Below are 21,867 nucleotides of genomic sequence, written 5' to 3'. Positions count from 1 at the left end.
AATACTACCGTTTCACTGCAGGCGACGACTAAGAGCGGGACAGACTCCAAAATACAACGAGAATATACCGGTGGATCGTCTCAAAACTCTTCAGGTCTGCAGTCTACATTTCAAACCTGACGATTCTGAACGAGACACGACGTCGGAGGCGGCGTCCCAGATTGAGGACGTGTAGTTTAGCGAGCTCCCTGGCCTTTGCCAGATGACACGTTTCACGTAGTCTGGCGGAGGTTTTCCAGGACCAACTGGAGAAGTGGATAGCGCCCTCCAAAGGCACAGAGCCAAATTGCATTTAGAGTTTTTGACTGAAAATGGGTGAACTGGCCCTTTAACATGTTTATTGCCACCATCACGCAAAGAGAGGATCAAAGCAGTCGTGCTACATGAATCCTATAGATCATTTATTTTATGTATTTAGTTTGCACTTAAAATATGATTGTGAGATAAACAAGAATATAATTAGAGGTGGCACAATGTTACAGTGGTCAGCACTGTCTCCTCACAGCTAGAAGGTTCCTGGTTCGAATCCCGGTTCAGACGTAGTGGGCCTTTCTGTGTGGAGTTTGCATGTTCTCCCCGTGCATTCTCCCCGGCTTCCTCCCACAGTCCAAAGACATGCTCGTTAGGTTCGTTGGTGTCTCTGAATTGCCCGCAGGTGTGAGTGTGAAACTCTCGACCCTTAAACTTCACATGTCACAGTCGGAGCGTCCTGTGAAGCTCAGAGAGGAGACGAATGAACCTGCGTCACGTAAAGACTTTAATGACTTTACTTCATGCTTTATGACTCTAATTCCCCTTCACAGATCAGTACTCGTGTCTGCGGGTAGAAGCAATAACACTGATCAATGACGGAGGTAATGAGTTCTCCAAAATAAGAGTGTTTGATGTTGAAGGACATAAATTCCAATACCTAATATGTCTCAGTCTTTATTGATAAATGTCAGCGCAGGAACAATATAGTTAATCAATGGAGGCTTATATGTTCTGTTAAAACACACTTAAAGGTTTACAGCCGGTGTGGATCATTCCTGTGACACGAAACATCCAGGGACCCATAAAGTGCTTTTCCTTTGTCTGACTTGGACGTGCAGCTCCTGAACTCCTCCGCAGATAGATGCTCCCGAAAACATCTGTTTGTTTTTATTCCCTTTCGTTCAGTCAGTGGAGGGAAACTCACAAAGACAGCTGCGTGTGGAAGAGTGAGGAGGGTCCACAAGAAGTGAGATCAGGACCTGAGCCAATAATACAGAAGAGACAAGAACAAGACACAAACAACAAAATTCTTCTGTGTCCTCAGTGAAGTGTTTAGTACGGTGGCTGATGAGGGCAGACGTGCTGCAGCAGCCAAAAAATCAGAAATCCAAAACAAATACAAAGACGGAAGCGTGCTAGAAATCAAGAAATCATGCTGCAGAAAGACGTACCGAACACATCAATGGTAAAATTACACACAAACAAGGAGAACAAATGCAACTGGAAAAAGCTGCACATCCAGTTATCACCAGAAAAGTGCTCCAGGCCTGTAGGGGGCGCTAAGTGGAACAGGATTTCGTTGAAACGTTGGATAACGATAATTTAGGATAACAGGAGGATGAGGATTTTGCAGCCCCTAAGACCAACAGGAGTCAGTTTGACAGCAGCCTACTCTCTAGTGTCGCTTAGCGCCCCCTACCGGCCTGGAGCGCTTCTGTTGCGATGCCTGGATTAGCAGCGTTTTCCTGTTGATGACTGTAAATGCATCATGGGCTTTTTGCAGCATGTATGGTGGTGCAGTGGTTAGCGCTGTCGCCTCACAGCTAGAAAGTTGCTGGTTCAAACCCCGGGTTGGACAAAGTTCTGTGTGGAGTTTGCATGTTCTCCTCGTGCATGCGTGGACTCCCTCCGGGTACTCCAGCTTCCTCCCACAAAGACATGCTTGTTAGGTTCATTGGTGACTCTAAATTGGGAGTGTTATCATGAAAGGATTGCTGTGTCCGAAACTGCATACTAACGTACTGCCTACTACATACTCAAACAGTATGTACTGCATACTGCCTCCTAACCTGACTATTAGGATGCCGGTGGCATCATACTCAGAGCCGTCTTCCCCGCATCACGTGACTGAATCGTTTACGTATGTCCGGTCTGATCTCTGGTCCATCTCCGCCATAGTAGAAGCTGAATAGCCGCAATGCATTTTGGGGCGGTTGAGTACAACCAGTGAGCTCCCGTCTCATACTCAAACATCCGGGCCGATCTAGTATACATCCGGGCATTTCTGGCATACACAACATTGCATACTATGAGATGGGAACGCATGACACACTCAATTTTACGTCACGGTTAGTATTATTAGTATGATTAGTATGATAGTATGCGGTTTCGGACACACCAGTTGTCTGTCTCTGTGTGTCAGCCCTGTGATTGACTGGTGACTTGTCCAGGTGTACCCCCGTCCTTCGCCCAATGACAGCTGGATAGGCTCCAGCCCCGTCGACCCTGAACAGGATTAGTGGTATAGATGATGGATGGATGGGCGTGAACACTGAATTTGCAGCTTGTTTATATTAATGGAAATCTTTTTGGCCGTTTCAGGCACCGTAGTTCACTCTAAAATAACCGGTTTATGTAAAACTTAACACTCCCTTATCGTTAGTGCAAAGATTCTTTAAAGTGACTGAAAAAATTATTTTATTGTTTCTCCCTCGTGCTTCAGTGTCGACCCAATGACGCCAGCGTCATCTTTTCCTGTGATTGTCCAGATTAATTCCTGACAGATAGAGATAACAAAATACAGGATGGCGCTCCTGGTGAAAGAGTGGAAAAGCTTTATTTTTAAATAAAAAGGAGTCACTCAGTCTGAAATCAGTTGTTTAGTTTAGACTTTAGACTTTGCTGCAGATGTATCCCTGACCTGCTGTCAGCACACAAACATCTCCATCAAATATAAAGGAAGAATGCAACATCAAGGTAACTCATCTTTAACCAGTGAAACACACGTGGTAAACATCTCACGAGAATTTTTTGTGTTGTAAAATATTTCAGTTATAAACAGTTTTATTTGTTGTGTGAAGACACATTTCTGCTGACGAGCCAAAAACATTCAGAAATAGCAACGACTATTATCAGTGCATCCTTCAATCACAGGGTCACGAGTGCACAGCTGCAGAGATGTTTACAGTTTGTAATGGAAAAAAATAAGAGTCACGAAATTTGATGAAAGCAGGAATTGTACAAACAAATACAAAAAAGATGCTTGAAATCTTATCAGAAGATGTTCAAACTGCTTTGATGAACTCCAGCTGTTTGTGATGTGAATCAATGTGTGGAGGAATAAGTCGCTCCAGCTGCTCACATGCCCGGCGGGGAGCATCGCAGCCAGCGCCAGATATCTGAAAAACCTGCGAGTTGTGTCGACATTTTAAGATTTCCAGTGTGGTCCGCGTCCCCCCGGTGGGCCTTGAAGGTACAACGTGTGGTCTGCCGGAGGTAATTTGCTCTTCTTCTGTTGCTCTACAACATTTGACAGGTATGTGGATGGATTATTCATTGTGATGCTTTGCTGTAGGTCGACTTGGGAAGTGCTCAAATATTGTTAAAAATGTCACACTGCTGCGGACATCTGTACATTTTTTTACTCTGTTTGCCCGTGATAACGAGTCAATTACGGTTGTTTTCTCAAGACGGTGGTGATGGGATCATTTTCCAGCGATCTAGAAAACAGAACAGGCTGTTCACTGATATCACAGAGCGGGACGTGCCATGCAGCCATCGCCCACACTAATGAGGTAGGTTAAGCCTGTTACTATGTTTGTTTGGTGCTTTTGCAGCTCTATCTGTATGTCCCCTTAGGGCTTCCATAGTTTTCCAGGTTGTGAGTCATATAAATGTAGTGAATTAGACAGAGAGTTATTATTTCACCACATCCAGATTAATCAATAACTGGAAAGGTGATGCAAAACAAATATCTGACATATTTCAAGGTAAAACAACATATTTGTCAAATGGATAGTTCGGATTTTTGGACACTAAGTTGCTTGTAGTGTAGTGGATGCAAAGCTATTAGCTTACTCACTGAGTCCCGTGGTCGGAGTTCTTGCCGGTTTGGAACGTTCTGCCGCAGGCGTAGTGATACTGGATTGTTCAAGAGAGAAAATAGTGCCAAAAGAACGGCGCAGTATATTAAATCCTAGGATGATGATTTTGTGTTGGAAAAGGATCATTGCCTGCGTGTTGTTTTTGTAGGGTAAAACGTTTTGGTTTCATGACCCTGGCATTTCGCTGGAACTGCTTATTCTACGTTCCGAACCGGCCAGAACTCCGACCACGGGACTCGGTGAATCCACTACAATACTAGCAAGTATTTCATACAACTTGGTGTCCAAAAATCCAAACTATCCCTTTAACCAATTAGCTACGTTAAACAAAAGTACCTACTGCTGACATGCGTGTTTGATGGTGTTACACAATACAATAAGAAAGAAGTATCTCCTAGCTAACGTTAACGTTATCAAATGTTAACAAATCTGTTATTTTAAATTGGCCTGAAGATCCCTCCAGTGTCCGATCCATCAAGAAGCGGTGAAATGATTTATTCCCTACATTTATTAGACTCCTAACCTGCCGAACATAAGTACGTCATTATAACAGCATTTGAGCTTCACACCCTGAGGGACATCTGGGGAAATGGCTGCTTTGTGAGTATGGTGTATGGCGCTAATGTTAAGCCAATTTTCCCCAGTGGCCACTTTTCCCTTAGACCACCATATTGGGAAACGCTTCACCTTAGCTTGAATTGATGATCAGAGTTGTGCGATGGGAGGTTTGGATTTCAAAGTGCACCGAGGCATCCTCGAGTTTAGGTTAGGTTGTTCAGGAGACATCATCGCTGTGTTACCACCTCTGTCTGCCTCATCCTCTTGTCTTTCATCAGACTTCAGGTGTTTGTCCTTTTGCAGGTTCTTCTCTCTTCAGTCCCTGCAGGGTTTCGTATCGACTCCTCACAGCGCTCTCTCTTCTGCACTTTAATTTGCTTTTACAGAGATTGATGAGACGCTGCTTCTACCCATTTTTCTACATCATTCAGCGTCTTACTTAGAATCAAATCTTTATTTTCCTTTTCAGTCTCTCCTCTTTTTCATTTTTTAACCTTAGTTTGCGTTCCTTTCCCTGCAGCTCTAAAGTTGATCTGGCAGTTGCAAGAATCACTCTTTTTTCAGCTCTAAACAACCAACCTTGTCCTCAAAATACTGATCCCCTGGCAGACGGTCCAAACTATGTCTCTAAAAGATGTACTCGTTCTTGGTTTGTTGTTACAGGTCAAACTGGACTGAAGGCTATAAAAGTTCTATAAAACGTCATATGCTTCGTAAGTGTGATTATTCATGCTCTCTTTTTATTTCCAACCCATTTTTGGTAGGAGAGGGCGAAATAATTCAACCTTTTATCTGTCTCTGTTCACACGCAGGCAGCGACCCGCGTTGAGGGGATTAAGGGCCTGGACTGAATCTGCATCAGGATACGATCGGGCCCTTTTTGACCTCCTTCATCTTGATACTTCCACATTTTCTCTTTCAACATTTGTTTTTAATCTTCCGAGAAGCTAGTTCAAGAAGGAACTGAGGGCATAACAGGAAAAGTTCCTATCTCTCCTCGTAGATCAGATCCTTGGGACCCTGAGGTGCAACATGAATGTCCCGACTGGACCTTTTGTTACACACAACAACCAGAAACACAAAGAATGCACACAAAGGAAAGTTCAGCATTTGAGACAGTTTGACCAACAATTTCAAAGTAAACAGTCAGAATAGCAGAAGAAAACTTTAGTGGTCAAACAATCAGGATAAAAACTGAGGGAACGCTCCGCTCATAAACTCCCTGCAGCGTTTTCTTTCTTTGCAAGACACAGAAGACATAAATCTGCTTTTGTTTAACAACTCGTGTCCCACTTGGTCTAAAATCCATCAGTACAACATGTCAGCTGCAGCCTCCTCCACACAGCCGCGAGGTGCCTGCTGACAGATGATGTGATGGATCATAGAGAAAGAAAGTGCTGTTTGAGAGCCGTGCAGACCACCCAGAGACGACGAGTCATGTTAGCGCACATGTCAGCACACACCCTGACGTGGAATCTGACATGGGCTGGGTTTCATCACTCACACCCTAATCTTCTTACATAATGATGATGTTTTAGGTTGTCCTGCAAAATCTACCATTTACTTTGTACCTGAAAAATATTTAAGAGATAAACCAATATGGGTCTGCACCCATGCTAATGTTTTCGTTCTAAAGATGCTATTGTTGGCCTCTGAGGCAGTCCACTTTGTCTATGTATCTATAGTACACATCTCTACTGGAACAGCTGTTGGATTGGTTGTCATGGAAATCATTTATGACCAAATACCTGCAAATCTACTGACATTTATAAGAACTGTTTCTTTCTTTGTGCTTTGTGCTAATAAGCAAATGCTAGGATGCTAACACGCCTAACTAAGATCATGACCGTGCTAAACATTTTACATGCTAAATACCATCATGTTAACCCAACTGTCATTGTAAACCATGGATCAAATAGACCTTGATATTGACCATTTTCCTCTGAAGCACAAATGCTGTTATAATTTGGTGCTGCTGGGTTTTGAAGTCAACCCAACGTTGGGTTTCAACGTCAACTCAACGTAAGTTTTGGACGTCAACCCAACGTAGGGTTTCAACGTCAACTCAACGTAAGTTTTGGACGTCAACCCAACGTAGGGTTTCAACGTCAACTCAATGTAAGTTTTGGACGTCAACCCAACGTTGGGTTTCAATGTCAACTCAATGTAAGTTTTGGACGTCAACCCAACGTAGGGTTTCAACGTCAACTCAACGTAAGTTTTGGACGTCAACCGAACGTTGGGCTTCAACATTAACTCAACGTTGGGGTTCAACGCTAACTCAACCTAAGTTTTGGACGTCAACCCAACGTCAACCTAACGTCAGGTTTTGACATCAACCCAGCGTTGGGTTTCAACGTCAACTCAACGAAAGTCTTGGACATCAACCCAGCATCAGGTTTTCACTTCAACCCAATGTCACATTCTGACATCAACCCAACGTCAGATTTAGACGTCAGCCCAACATACATTTTGGACGTCAAACCACCGTTGGGTTTTTATTTCAACATAATGTCAGTTTTAGACGTCAAACCATCGTCGGGGTTCTGACATTAACCTTGCATCGGTTTTGACTTACACCAGTTTTGTTTGGACTTCTGCTTTAGACATGCTTTAGAAATCAGCCCAACGCAGAGTTTGACGTCAACCAAATGTTGTCTATGACCAATGTTTGGTTTTGACTCCAACCAGATGTCAGGTTTAGACCTGATCCAGACGTTTTGTAAACCCAACATTTCTTATCAACCAAAAAGTGAGGTTTTGACGACCATCTGATTTTCATATCCAACCAAAATGTACAATGTTGATGGTTGACAAGTTTTTTACAGGACATCTGAATCTCCAAACAAGGTCAACTATGACTCTATCATTAATTTTTGATCCATGGAGGACTTACAGTATGTTTGGTAAAACTTTTCTTAAAGCCACGTAAAATGTGGGGTGAAAAATGGGGGCCACAAAACAACTGAAAAAGTGACGAAGAGGGAAAAACTTTAGTTTTTGCACTTTTTTGAGTCGAGTTGACGTCTGGCCGTCCGTGCCAGGAAAACTTGTTGATGTCTTAACATTTGCCCACCATATGTTTCACACTTTAGTCTACATGGAAGATGGAAAAAAAGAAACATTTCTAGCTCAGCTCAGTTATTCCATCTGTCTGTGTGCTGTTTGGCATCTTAGTACAGAAGAAATTCATAAATGTTAAATGTAATTTATCATTTAGAGACGAAGAGCAGCAATCATTACTTTCTTTTTGAGGGGCTCTCAGACCGGCCACAGGGACAGGTGCGTGTGTCTGATTGCCCCTGATTAAGAGCAGGTGTAGGAAGCCTATATATACCCTTGTGTTCCAGTGCTCTGTGCCGACTCATTATCTCACCATCAGAGGTAGTGAGAGGTTCTCTGTGTGTTTTCTCTTGTGTAAGAACCTGTCTGTGTGATTTCTTTCACCACTTCTCTCAGAGTATTTTCTTGGCGCTCGGTCTTTTCTACCCCAGCCTCTTGTTTCTCTTTTAAGGCATAGCTAGTGGCCTAGTGGTTTCTTGTCAGCTGCTCGGCAGCAGTTGTTTTCCCTTACTGAAGCGTTTTTTAGTGAAGGCCTCGTAATTATTTTGGTGCTTCCCCTCTAGTCCAGTCGCTTGTGATTTCTGTGGTTGCCCCTCTGGGATGTATAACTTTTAAGAGACCCCTGGTCCGCAATTGCTTACAACTGACATTCTCCAAGCAGCACGTTCAGAAACCACTTCCTATTAAAAAAAATGTTTGTATATGTTTATATAGTAGATTTAAACTGTATAAACCAGATTTCTGCTGACAAAATGAATCAGACAAATAACCAACAAGAGTAAAACAGTCACTATGAAGCCCCGTTAGCCTAGCTTAGCTTAGCTTAACGCAAAAACGCTGAACTTCAAATCATTTATATCAAAACTGAGCAAGAAAGAGATGCACTTGATGCTAGCAGGTAAAGGCACTTTAAGAGTTCTCCAGAATCGGCCTCACACGATATTTCGGATTAACAGTAACTCTAGAAGAGACAGGAAAGCTATTTTTACTCTTTGGCCTTTGCTACAGCCCGATCTGTCACTTCACATTTCTACTGACTCAGAGGATAGTGAGATACTGAGCAGAAAAAGGCTCAGCAGTCTGGCACTGGTCCTCCTCACGACGCCCCCGGGACTTCATTTATCATGTAGTGCTATGTGAGTGGGCTGTCTGACACGCATTAAGATGTGACCCAAAGCTTCTCTGTCTGTTCAGCATGACCAGCTGATGACTGATCGCTTCCTGAGGCGAGAAACCTGCTGTCTGTCACCTGCAGTGCTTCTTATTCAAACTGTTTGGATGTACACAAAGAACCTCTAAAACCTGAAGGGAGCAGAGAGAAAACCTCCCTGAAACCAGGCTGTTCCTCCTTATCTGTAGATTTAAATCACAAACAGTCTCCTCCGTCTGAATATGTTCAGTGTTTGAGGTTTATTTACTCTAGCTCCGTGCTGCATCTGCGCCTCCTGCTGAAAACAACACAGAGGAGCGTGACTCTGTGAGATGTTTGTCTTTCACGTCTCTGGGGAGTAGATCTGTTTATGGTGGATATTTTGGAGGCTTGAACTCCAAATTTACGAGAAGAGCTTCCTCACTTTGTCCAGATGTAAACAAAGAGTTTAATTCACTGTGGGTGCAGGTGCTTTGATTACAGTTTAAGCTTCAGGGAAATTAATTCTTAAGGGAACAACTTGAACTACAGAAATATCAAAACATTGACGTCGAACTTCCGATTCCGTTTTCTGAGGATTTAAGGAGTAAACAAACAAAAAGCTTGGAAATTAACTCTATTACTGGGGTGTGGAACTTCAAATAGTTGCTCTATTTTGGTTGATGTGTTGACCGAATTTTGGCCCCCAATTTTATGCAGACTTTTTTTCTGCAGCCTCCAAGTAAAATGTCCACAAAGTTGGGTGAGCCGATGTGTGAACGCAGCAGGTAATGCTCAGCAGGGCGACGATGTTTATATCATGTGACCGGTGTGAAACCGGAAGAGCGACACATAACAGGATGATTCAAAACATCCAAGGTTGAAGAAGATGGATCATTTACAAGACGACAGCAGCAAAGACGTCTGCAGACTGGAGAGAGGAAGAGATTCAGGAGCTTCTAGCTGTACAGGGTGAACGCTGGATCGGCTTAATCTTTAGGTCACGTCCTACCTCAAGAGATTCAGCCCCCTCATCCAGCTGGGAAAATCTCCCTTTATGAGTGACGTGTAAAAGGGCAGCTCTGGAGAATTTCAGGGGCAGACTGTGTTGAAGTTCTCTGGAAAATGACAGGCGTCCAAAAGAGCATGCTTACCACCTAAAAAGCTCTTTTTCTCTGCGTTTTGTCCTCTGTCCACACGAACGCCGTTTTAGGTCACTGAAAACGGAGCTTTTATAAAACTCCGGCCAGGGTGGAGACTTTTAGAAACTCTGTTTCCACGGAGACGTGTAGACGGGGTAAACAACGTTTTTGGCTCGTGACGTCAGGCTGTGCGCCGTTATCTCCTTTGTGAGGAGGTATCGCTGCCTGCTGGTGTGGCGTTCTCATGATAGGGACGGGGATTTTTATATCTGCACTTGTGTGGAAAAATACCCGTGTGCGTGTAGACATGGCCTTAATTTGAAAGCGTCTGTTTCACCTGTGTCCACACTTGCGCCTTTAACCGCACCCAATGGTGATGTCACAGTGTACTGACACACCCCAGAGTACAACGGTGCATCACTGCTGTGAGGTGAGTGCGTTGACATCTTTTCTCTGACACTAGTGGCATGTCGAACGTGAAAAAGTACTTTAATACGACAAACTGAAAAAAGAGTCAACAGGCGGAAATAAATGAAACATGTTTTATTATGTCGCCCTAATTGTTCCCTTTAACACACTGACAGGAGTCACATCTCACCTGAAATGACTCTCTCCTTCTGCTCTTCCAGGTAGCTGAGGTTCATCCGGATCCACCATCTGGACAAGTTCATGGTGAATGTCTCTGCAGATCCAAAGGAAATCCAGGGAAACACATTAGCATCCCTCGCCTGCCTTTTAATGGCTCTGTGGATGTGATGGTTCCTCAAAGAGCGTCAGGGGACGCTCGGCTTTCTCGTAACTCTGAGTCAGCGTGTGGACGCTGCTTTCATGTCGACAGACGGCTGTCGATGTCCAAATAATGTCGGCTCATTTCAAGCACCAGACGGGTCGTGGATTCAGGGGTGGAAATTTTAAACCATCAAGAAGAAGAAAGAGCAGCTGGGTTTTGGTTATAGAGCCTAAGAAACTGCAACCGCTAGCTCAATTTAGCATCGATTAAAGTGGTGTCTATTAAACAAATCAGTAATCTTTTTACTATTTTCCACGGAGTGTACACGACGCCAGAGTTCTGGATGCCCTCAGCGACCTGATCGGTGACCCACCACCGTACCCAATGCAAGATCGGCTCATGAAACCTTTTTCAGATGCTTGCAGACTGAAACCTGCGGTGTTCTTCACAACATATGTGAGGAACATGGCGAAAGTGAGCCTCCATTAGTATTTTGAACACACAAACAAGTAATATCAGATAATCAGTAGGTGACGACGCTGCTGCTCGTACAGATACATCTCAGAGTGACGCTGTCAATCTCACTGCAGGGTTAAAACATTAAAATGATCTTCTGTTACTGATTACCGGGATAAAAATAGAGAAATTCTCTGGAACAGATCAACATTTTTTCTCCTAGTCTTTCTGGTATCCGTGGGAAACAGACCATTATTTACTGCAAAACATTCAGTGTGCAAAAGACATCATGAGGCCTGCATCTGAGAGGCTTTTACTCTGAAAAACTGGAGCTCATCCTGTTTCTGCAGCGTGGGCTAGAACAAGAGGGATCAAAGTTATTACAGTCATTTACAGACCTGCTTCCAACAACAAGCTTTCAGCAGATATCGATTGGTCTGGATGCTCGCTCTGAAGCCTGGGATGCATTAAGGCGAGGAGCGGTCAGAGTCGCTTCATGCATGACAAGCAGAATAAGATAATTATGCTGCATAATGACAGAAGTGACACTGATCTCTCATGAAACACTTATTCATGAAATTGGTGGTGTGAAGTTTCCTGTTGCTGCAGCTCCTGAAACGCTCGGATGAGCTTTTAACCACAAATGCACCATTAATATTTAAACAGTCATTACATAACTTCACAGCATGAAATGTTTATGATGAACGATTGAAAACGTAATAAATGAAGCGGGCAGCTCGAGCTGCGCTGACGTCACACTCATTGATCATTCTCCACAATCACCTGACACTTCCTCCCAATGGGGCGTTTATTAAGCTGCAGGATGTCCGCTCTCTCCCTCTGCTTTGTCACTGCCCTGCACCAGTACTGCGCTCATACTTTCAGCCTCCACCCCAGCATCCACCTGCAGGCTCCGGCTCGGGGGGTTAAGTGCCAGGAGAGTCAGAGCCGAGACGCCGAACACAAGCCGTGTTCTGCTGCTGCAACAAACGTTTGAAACTAGAGCAAACGTGACTGTAAAATTCTTTATCTGGAATTTCTCCTCTGGGGATCAATAGAGGATCATCTCTAATACACAAGAACGCAATATTAAATGAGAACAAACGTAGTTCCTGTCATTAAAATTCCTGGAGAAGAAGAATTCCTTAGAACTTTTAAACTTGTTAGACGGATGTAAACTTGTAGAAAACTTTTTCTTGCTAACTGATGCTCGTCTGTCGTCATGGGAAAAGATCACATATCTAAATTTTATACGATGGCATTCAGCTGGTGCTGCAGTGGTTAGCGCCATCGCCCCACAACTAGAAGCTCATGGTTCGAATCCCGTTTTGGACGGAGGGGGCCTTTCTGTGTGGAGTTTGCACATTACATAGAAGCTCCACCGCGGGTACTCCGGCTTCCTCCCACAGTCCAAAGACGTGGCGTGAAAGGTTGTCTGTCTCTAAAGCGCTTTTTTCAGCGGTGTATCGAAGCTCCACCGTCACACCATTTTGCCATTTTACACTGGACCAAGTAACGCCGGCGTGAAGCCGCCCCAGCGTGTCTTTACTGCGTTCTAGTGTTGCAGAAGTAAAACGCGTGCTCTGTGACTACCTCCGATGCCGGCTCAGAGGCGGAACGACTTCGCCCCAACCTTCAGCCTCTGTTTGTTTTACATAGAAGACGTAATGTAACAGAGGCTTAATTATCCCGCCTTGAACTGGCGGTGTAAAAGGGGCTAATGTGTCAGCCCTGTGACTGACCAGGTGTAACCCCGCCTCTCGCTCAATGACAGCTGGGATAGGCTCCAGCCCCCCGCGACCCTGAACAGGATAAGCGGTATAGATAAGTCATGTTAATGTAATGTTATGCTAAGTTTAAAAAAACTTCATAGAAACAAGCAGCTACTGAAAAGATAATAAGGGGGCGCTGGTTTAGCTCAGCAGGCTCCACGTACAGAGGCTGCAGTCCTCGATGCACTGATCGCAGGCTCGACTCCCGGTCTGCCGATCTATTCGGTGCATGTCATCCCCCACTCTCTACTCCCAGCATTTCCTGTCTCTCTTCCGCAAACTGTAAGACTTACTACAACTTCTCTAATGTTATCTTTATTTCTATGTCTTTGTTTTATTTAATTAACACGTATCTGCTGAGATCTGTGAACACAACACAGCTCAGGAAGTCTGACGGGGTAAAAACACAAGACCACAGTTTTTAAATCATATAAAACCTACGATGAGTGCATCAAACATGTGAAATAAAACCCCTCTGTTAAGACCACTCTTATCTTTAACCACTTCTCTCACTTCCTTTAGTTCACTTCCTTGTTTCTCCTGTCCTCAAGTGAGAGTGTTAACTGTACTTATTGTTTATAATCTAATATTGTGTTCCTCGTCTTTCAGATGTTTTGCTCGTCTTCATTGAACTCCATGACTTTATTTTTGAAGTAATAAACCTTGTTAAAAGAATCTAAAGTTTCATGCTGATTTTACTCTGACCCGATGCCCCTGATGATATCATCGACACCCTCACTGCAGTAAAAAGCAGAGTGCTACAGATTACAGTACAGTGGGTTATCGCTGAAGCAGGAAGTGGGTCTGTAAACGGAGGTGGATGTTTGGGTAATTGACTGTTTGGGAAACCTCTCCCCACGGCAGGCCGGGCTCTTTGTGAGAGGCGTTAGTCAGAGGGGACTCTAAGTTTAAATTAGAAGTGACTGATTGTGTTTACCTGCTGTTATGTAAGCTGCAAACGTAGCAACTGGTTCTGGTACCAAAACTTCCCATTTGAGGGAGTTGGGGCGACCCCGATGCTTAGCTAGTGCATCCACTGATCCACTTCCTGTTGCTCTTTAACTTTAAGGCTTTTATGTATGACGGCATGAGCTTGAAAGGAGGTAAGCAGAGGAAGAGAGATAATTATGTTTGAGTAAATGTACCAGCACACCAAACACGGCCTCATTCATCCTACTAAACGTCCAAGTGCCCTGCTTCTTATTCTGGACAGGGCGGGACCAGCTCAGTCTGATTACTTTCCCTGTTACGTGTCCACGACTTCCTGTTTTTCCTGCTCACGTCACGTGTTGAATCACCACTCTTACATATTTTTACACGGTTCTGCTGAACATATCTGATTGGTCAATTAAAGCATTCCGAGGTCTGCTATTTCTGTATAACAGACCGCCACAAGGGACACAGCTCTGATCACAGAATCTGGAGGACAAACTGTAATCATGTCACTCCGCAGACAGAAGACGGGTTCATCTGACCTCTGCACGTTTATTCTGGGGGGGGAAAGAGAGAGGTGTTTAAAGACACAAAGGTTGGATGTAAGAAAAATCGACCAACAGAAGCGATATGAAGACACTAAACAGAACACGGTGACGGGATTAGATGCTGTTTAAAGACAGTGAATGTAAAAGAAAATGTCAACAGCCTTTGACAGTGACGAGGCGGAAAACCTCAAGCAGGTGTTGCGTTGATTCGAGCAGTTGTGTTCACTTTGTGTCGCTTCACAGTCAGCTGAAATGTTCAGTTAAATATGAGTCATAACAATAAAATAGAGGACATTTAAGGAGATGTTATTTAGGGGATTAGGGGAGTAACAATAAAACAAGACCCAGGAAAAAGGAGGAACAAAGTATAAGCAGATTTAAAAGCATAGGGCCTTCCACTACCCTTACCCCAAACCCTGACCCTGACTCTGCTGGGGGACGTGGGTTTCTGTTGGGGGGCTTTCTGGCGGGGAGCCCTGGGGGCAAACTCCTCCCACTAGCTTTTACAATTTTAATGTTTTATTTACACATTGTTGTATTATGTGAAGAACTTTGTGTTACATTTCCTTTGTATGAAAAGTGCCGTACAAATAAAGTCTGCCTGACTAAAGAGAAGCCGATCTACCTCCAACAAGTCCAAACACCACTAAACAAACAAAGAAACTGGAGTTGAAGAAGAAACGCCCTCCCGCCACTGAGTAAACACTAGAGCGGTGACGCAGCCGAAGGGCCCGCTGGCACTGACTGCCCTCCCCCTCCTGCTCTCGATTGGAAAGTCGGCACAGAGTTTGCAGGGACTTTTTTTTTTTTTGGCGGAAGAAATAAAATTATTTTGACATCAATAAAAAAGTAAGCCCCCTTCTGCTCTTCTGCTGCCGTCTGGGATTTCAACTGCTGTTGTGACATTTCAGCGCTTTGCATTGTGGGATACAGTCGGCGAGGTCGACTGGTCTGATGCATACTGGAGATTTTTTCCCAACTGTACGACGTCCGGGTACTTTTGGCAAACTGCACATGTTGCTTTTGTTTGCATACTGCATACACTTTGTCCAAATCAGTACAGTTTTAAATAAAACAAGATACAAAACAAGGCAAAAACAAAAAGCTTACTTGGAAAGAATCCAGGAATCAAAAACGAGGGAGAAACACAAAAAGCCGAGATGAAAATCCACACAGGAAACACGAAGAACAAGGACACTGGATGGTCACAGACATAAACTCGAAGAAGTGGCACAGAAGGGTCAGGGACACAGAGACTAAATACACACAGGGCAATCAGGGACAGGTGAGACTAATTAACACAGGTGAACACAATGAGGGCGGGGCACACAATCTGAAAGGCGGGAAACAGAACAAAGGAGGGAAGTAAAACTAGACATGACATACAAGGGGCGAGAACTACAAAATAAAACAGGAAACACTTGGAACCAAACTCAGGATTGACAGGACTACAAAGTAAAACAGTAAAACACAATATACACAATATTCAATAAGAAAAAAAACTAGACTGGCTCATGACTGAGGACCAAAAAGGCTGATGACTTCATTTCTACAGAAATGTAGGAACTTATTTCCAGTAACTGTTTTAAATGTTTATATTCTCTCTGAATATTTACCGTTAGATAAGTTATAAGTGCAGTTTTAACACAATCAAACATCCAATGAGCGTTCTTGTTAAATAATGCGTCTTGTTCTGTTTGAAAGAACACCAGAGAAATATGATTGTAATAAAGCCCCGCTGCGTGCCTCTCCTCTCACTCACTGCCTCATTTCTTTTACTGCATTTTCATCTTCACACTTTTGTACTTCTTCCACCGCGGCTGGAGAGAAGACAAAGTGTTTGTTTAAAGTGCAGCCAAACATGCGCTCACTGGATGCAGTGATTGAGATTTTTATGTGCTGCAGGTGTTTGGAGAGCCAGGCCGGTTTGCTTCCAGCTTCGACGCACAAGGTTTAAAATAATGATGAACATTTTTAATGGCCGTTATTTGTCTGTTTCTGGTTGAATCGTTTAACGCTACATCCCCAGATCTTTTTAGCTCCTTTCAGTCAACGTCACCTTGTACTCTTTGATCCGTCCACCCAGAGCGACTCTTGTTTTCCTCCTTCGACATTTTTCTGACCAATTAAAGTTCTGTGAGTCATTCCGGATCGTGCTGGACCGTTTACTCATCGTGCTGGATTTAGTTTCGAACCGTTCGTGTGATTTGTTTTCTTTCAACGCCACATTCCATCACCTCCCATCATCGTGCAGGCTGTGGCAGGGCGCTGACATCACGTCTGCCTGATTTAACGTTGTTTGATTTCACTTTCCTCGCCGTGTGATTCCAAATGTTTATCGGTGAAAGTGGTGAGTCACGCTTTCACAGTGTCTGAGATCTGCTTCCTGCATGGCTCGGATGCTGGTGAGCCATCGGGCCTCTGTAAGGAGGAATGCACACCTAGGCAAGGTTTACCTGGGAGAAAGAGCAGAGCTTCCTTTAAACAAAATGAGGCTTAATTGGAATAAAAGAGGAGTTTAACGTTGGTGTCAAAATATACTAAAATGTGAATAAAATGAACAGCCTGAAATTTAAAACAACAGAATTAAGTTTCAGACTCAGTGTTCAGACGTCCTGCTGTCCTTGTTTGACCTGCACTTCCTCCTCTCAGAGCGGAAGGGCTGAAGAGGCGAGATTTTGAGGGTTGCTGGGAAATAACAAATTACGGAAACTAATGGCTCCGTAATGGATCCTTTCTGCGCTGCAATGACAGATGTAGCGGATGCTGGAGGAAAAAATAGTAGCTAAAGTGGGTGATGCTGCAAATGTCAGAGTGTATTTTTGGGGTTGTTCCCAAAAGTTCCAGAAGCATCAATCAAACTCTGATAAACATCTGGAGAAGTTGCTAAAAGTTACATAAATTGATAGTTTGCAATCAGCACCATAAAGGGTAGCAGGAAGAGTTCACAGTGGGCTCGACTTGTGGGATCATTCTGCAGGTATTTGTCACAAAGTAGAGAGAAAATCATGAGAATCTGACCGAAGCAAATATCGTCCATAAAGCTGGAGTTTCAATTTCACACAGAGGACTAATCAGGAATATTCATAAACTTCTCAACAAGCAAACCCGCTTCACATATCAACTAAAGGAGAGTGTGCCTGAATGATGCCTCTACATCATGGAGATCATAATCCATATCTGATAACCTGCCTTGAGCTCAGCTGGAAGTCCGGTTTCTGACCAATGATGGAATTTTTCAGAAGCCCTAAGCCCGGGGTCTCCGACAGGCAGCTCGTGAGCGGCCTGGATTTTAAAAGCTCGCCAAGGAGTTCACAGACAATAAATGCACCTTGAAAGCCTCTTCTCACTTCAATTCAATCAAACCCACAGATGTCCCGCCCCCTCTGATACAAAAGAAGAGGATAGGCCGATCAGCTGTCAATAAAAAACGGTGATGCTCCTGGCAAGTTTATCAACGTTTGAACCGAACCAATCTGTTTAGCAGATTTATGATGGACAGTGAAGGTGGCCACGCCCAGAAAAAGCAGAAAACATTGTATTTCCACGGGGAGTGGGACAGCTAGTTTTTATAGATAGATACTTTTGTTGATCTCGAGGGAAATTTAGGGCGACTGGAGAGGCTGCCACTCGCGTCGGTGCCGGAAGTTATTCACAAATGTGAAGGACAAGTGCCTCGTCTGTGGTACCAACGTCTCAGTCGACAAAGAATCAAAATGGGGCGCCACCAGCAGGTACAGCGATGTAATGTGGGTAGCTCGTTAACTCGACGTAACAAAGCTGGTTTTCTCGTGATAACAGGATCATTTTCTGTCGATGTAGAAAACAGAACAACAGGCTGCTCACTGTGATGTCACAGAGCAGGACATGCCATGCTGCCCTCGCCCACACTGATGAGGGAAGTTTGTTTTGTTCTTTTGCAGCTCTCTATGATCACCTGACGTTACGCTGGTGCAGCTTTGTTATCGAGATATCGAGATAAATAAGTCGAGATCTCAAGAAAACAACTGAAATTAATCGTTATCACAGGAAACGGAGTAAATCAAATGTATGGATGCATGTCCGCTACGGGCTTCCGTACATTTTTGTATTTACAGGAGCAGCAGCTCTTTGTGACCATGGCTTAATATGATAACACGCTGCAAAACAGACTCATTAACATCCCTCCTCGGTATAAGAAAAACTTGTTTGTTTCATGTCTTTATTCTGTTTTAACTCTGATGTCTATACGTCGCTAAGCTGTGAATAAACTACTCTTCATGATGAACTTTTTTTACACTAAAATGTGTTTATTAAGGCCTGAATATAACAGGAACATAAGCTGCTAACATATGTATACTAATAAATGTGTTTCTTAGTTTAATTACTTTACGTTTGTGCGTGCATTTACATTAAACTCTAATTTACGGAGCTTTGCACATGCTCAGTGAGTCAGCGCTGGTGCAGACTGCAGAGTTGTTGTTGGAGGATTTATAACCCACTCCCACTTTACACTCAGAGGTTTGGACAGCTCAATGGCAGACCCTCCAGGCGAGCTGGCAGACCGAGAAAGGCCCAAGGTTTCAGTGAAACAAAAGACATCCTGCTGCAAACTGACGTGGAAACGGAGGCTGTCGCTTCCATCCAACGTCTGCAGGCTGCCGAGATGCTTGGGATTACTATTGTTATATTATTGCAGGAAAAGTGTGCAAGAATAATTATTATTGCATGTTTTTTTGCATCAATCTTATGTAGCTTAGCATCCACCGCTTTAAAATGTTGAAGTTCATGCTAGTTTGTACAAGAGGGAAGGTCAGGGGTCATTTGGCCTCACATTCTTTGCAAATACTTCCACAAAAGGGATCTTAATGCGTTTAACTTCTGTAGCTAAATAATGTTAAAATACTTAGTCTGAAGATCCACATTCGTGTTCGGATTGTAGACCTACATTCAGATGGTTGGAGGCCCCTCATTACTCGCCATTATCCTGTCATCCCTGATCCAAATCTCTCCCCAACTACTGCAGCGTGATGACAAGACACCCCCGAAAAAACCCAACAGGAAATATGTGACGCCAAGATCCAGTAATCGGCCTCCATCCCCCGGACAACAAGAGTCTGGTTTGCGGGACGCAGAGGCCTTGGTCCTTGACTTCATGACAGTTTTTATTTACAGAGAGGAGGGGGGGGTCTGCAGTGAGGCTCCACAGCTGTGCGAGTTAACACCAGAGCTGCAGCCTGACCACAAAAGGAAAAATACAGCCCGGACTCACACAGTAAATTCAAGACAGTGAGAGATAATCACGGCAGGATGGAGTCGGGCCTCTGTGATCAACACTGAAGCAGCATGTGATCCGGACGGCTCGTGTTGTTTGTGCTTCATTTAGCAGATCCATGTCGATGCGCTCCACTTGACATCTCCACCACCGTCCCCCAACAACAGGCTCCATATGTCAAACTTTACATCCTGTCATGGCAGATTCAGAAGCTGTTGTTGATCAAATGGGTCCCAGACAAAAGCAGGTTACTAATTTCCATCGGCAGCTGCTGATTTTGCCCGCTGAAAAGAGAATTATCAACTGCAGCAAGATGCTAATTAAGCTATGTTTGCTCTAAGAAGTAAATAAAACAATTTCTCAGCTTGCCACTGTGCCTCTCGTTTAAAATACTTGATATTGTAGCCGTTCAGTTTGTTCTAAGCAGAACTACCAGGGATTAGTTTAGATCGAACACACACTCACGTTTAGAACCATTTCACGTTCGTAAGCTCAGTTGGTTTTGTTTCTATTTTTGTTTCACTTAAGAAAGAATTTGTCGTTATTAGCTCGCTGGAGTCAGCCCTACACACAGGTCTGTATGTGACTGACCGACTGAGTCAGTGAGTGACGGTACTTTCACAGCCGTAGAGAGAGAGTTGCAACATCGCAAAGGTGGATCATGGAGCATATTGGACCTCCAGTGACGCGACTCTCTGTCTATACAGCTCTGGATACTTTGTTCAGGGAGTAGGCGGGGCTGCTCCTCCACTGCTCCTCCGCTGTCCTCACCTACATCCGCAGCGTGCACCTGCTTTCAAACACGTTGTCATGGGCCTCATAAGGACAGTCCTTGTAACACATTGCCCACAAAAGCGCACATTGACCTGATGCGGTCAGCCACATACTAAGTTTTGACCTTGTCTTGTTATACTTTATTGATTTGAGCAGCACCCACAGGTTATTGTTTTATTCTTGTTGTACTTTTATCGTTTGTGACTAAATAACTTTGCTTTACCAAAAACAACTGGTTATGTCGCTTCCCTTTCCCCCCATGAGCTCCGTCGTTACAAAGATTTGTGACACCTGGATGTTGTTATGTTACAAACTGTTGTAGGTATATTTCTTGACCGAATAACAACAGTCTTAACTGTAGATCCATATTGTAGCTCTTGTTAATAATCTATTTGTTGTCAGTAAGTTTTATGGTTTTTTATGTCGATGCTTCTCTAACTCAAACGCCTCTGTTGGGATAAATAGTCACTTTAAAGATGAATTGAAATTGTTTGTCACCGTTGTATTTCATCAGAATTTGTCCGTCCAAAATACTCTCTCTTGACACACGTCTATCGTCGCCCTGAGGCTGCGAGGCGTCCATCCATCACCGAGCTCCACGGTGGCCAAAGAAAAGAGTTATTGAGCGCCATCAGACCCTCCCTGTTTGTCTCTCTACATATCTGAGGCTCCAACAAAAAGTCCTGTTATTAACTCTGAGTTATTGTGCTGCAACAGAAAGAGAAAACAATGAGAGCTGGAAAGTTTAAAGTGTCTATTGTCCTCTCACAATGAGTGCTGTTAGTGGCCTTCTGTTTTGATATCTGCTTCCCTTGGCTTCATAAATGAGGTTATTTATATTTATGAGGTTAACTTAAGTCGTGCTGTATACAACAGGAAACAAACGTATGTGTCATTTGCATACAGAGTGTTTTCGTACTGGCAGTAACACACGGAGCTCAGCGTGTTGACATTAAAACCGCTGGAAGCAACCAGAGCAGCGACACAAATACAAAATGGTACGTCTAAATGCAAATCTATATGTGAGGCTTCTGTCTGAGTTCAATCCTGCATGCAAAAGCTCAGGACGGCTTATTAAGACCATAGTGGACGGATATCTCCAGTGGACATGGTAGTGTCAAGTCCAGTCACGTTTATAGGACTGTGATTAAGTTTGTGTTATTTTGTTTTGTTTTTTGTCTGATTTAGAGACAAACTCTTTTGGAAAACAGCCGGTATTAAATATCAGCACCTGAACGTCACCCTCATCTTTGTGTCTGGACTCTTCTTCTCCCATTTGGGTGCCATTTAGCAGACATCCTCTGGTATGATCAATAAATGATTAGGGTGGTGACTTCATTAGGATTGAGAGGATTTTGAATAAGCATGAGCTCATCTCGGATTGACTCATCCACACCCTTTCTTCCAGTTGTGTGTGCGCTTATTTGCTGGT

This window comes from Semicossyphus pulcher, unplaced genomic scaffold (genome assembly GCF_022749685.1).
Source record: "Semicossyphus pulcher isolate SPU_LCO1_2020_fin unplaced genomic scaffold, fSemPul1.0.p SCAF_25, whole genome shotgun sequence".
NCBI lineage: Eukaryota > Metazoa > Chordata > Actinopteri > Labriformes > Labridae > Semicossyphus > Semicossyphus pulcher.
The sequence above is the reverse complement of the archived record's forward strand: the minus strand, read 5'-3'. Positions refer to the sequence as shown.